Source organism: Cucumis melo, chromosome 1 (genome assembly GCF_025177605.1).
Source record: "Cucumis melo cultivar AY chromosome 1, USDA_Cmelo_AY_1.0, whole genome shotgun sequence".
Lineage (NCBI taxonomy): Eukaryota > Viridiplantae > Streptophyta > Magnoliopsida > Cucurbitales > Cucurbitaceae > Cucumis > Cucumis melo.
The window spans coordinates 27,268,353-27,269,500 of NC_066857.1; positions in this window are offsets into that span (position 1 = coordinate 27,268,353).

Sequence of the window (1,148 nt, forward strand, 5' to 3'; positions counted from 1 at the left end):
CATAACATGACATGAATATTAATCTTAACGTCCTTAATCATGTGATTAATATCTCATGCATCAACATCAACATCAACAATCATCAACATAATAATCTCAGTCATCATCATCAACATACTACCAGACATAACATGACATCAGTCATCAACATAATATCAGTATAATGACAGTCATTATCAATAGCATCAAATTATGCATTTTAGCTACCATCAATGCATAATCATAATTACATGCGGTCTCTTGAATTCAGTTCGAAGGTCTAGTAGGAGAATCTCTTACCTGGAGATTTTAGCCAAACAAGGTACTCCCTAGTTGACAGTAAAAATTCTTCAATTATCTTAATCCTAATTATAAAAGAAAAACTCAGTATCTTAATTAATGAAATTAGCAATTGGCTAACATCCATAAATTCTTCCAAAATAATTAACTTTCTAAAACAAATTGGGGTTGAAACCAATTCAACTTTGATTGGGAAAAAATCCAAGATTTATATCTTCAAAAATTAGCCAATACCTTTAAAGAAACTTGAAAAAGGTATAAAATTAAATTAATAAATTATTAATTTAATTACCTTAGCTTATCAAGGTTACTCAGATGAAGGTTGAAAAATCCTCTTATCCTTGATGAAAAAAATTCATCACTTTAAATCCTTAAGCTTTTCAAATAGATCAATCTTAATTACAACTTGTGAGGCGGTGATAGCAGAGGGCTATCTTAGAGAAGAATATAAAGAACCTTTTTCTTTTTCCTTTACTTTCCAACTTAATCATTCGAATGCTATTTATAGATCCAAATAATAACAATAATATTTATTATTATTATTTCCTTTTCCTTTTAGGATATATGTATATAATACCAAATATATACATATATCTTTATTCCCATTATCTTTCCTAAATAAATGCCTTAAACGCACAAAATCTTAGGCATTTATAACCATTAATAATAATAATTATTATTTTTCTCTCACCAAAATCTACAATAAACATATATATTTATTTAAACCATTATAAATATATATATCTTTTCTTGTCCAATGAAATCAACCGTCTCTCTCCTCATGGATTATCTTCCTTTCCAAACAAATATAATTATATTACATCATATAATTAACTTCACTTTTTCAAATCCAATTCCACCAAAACCAA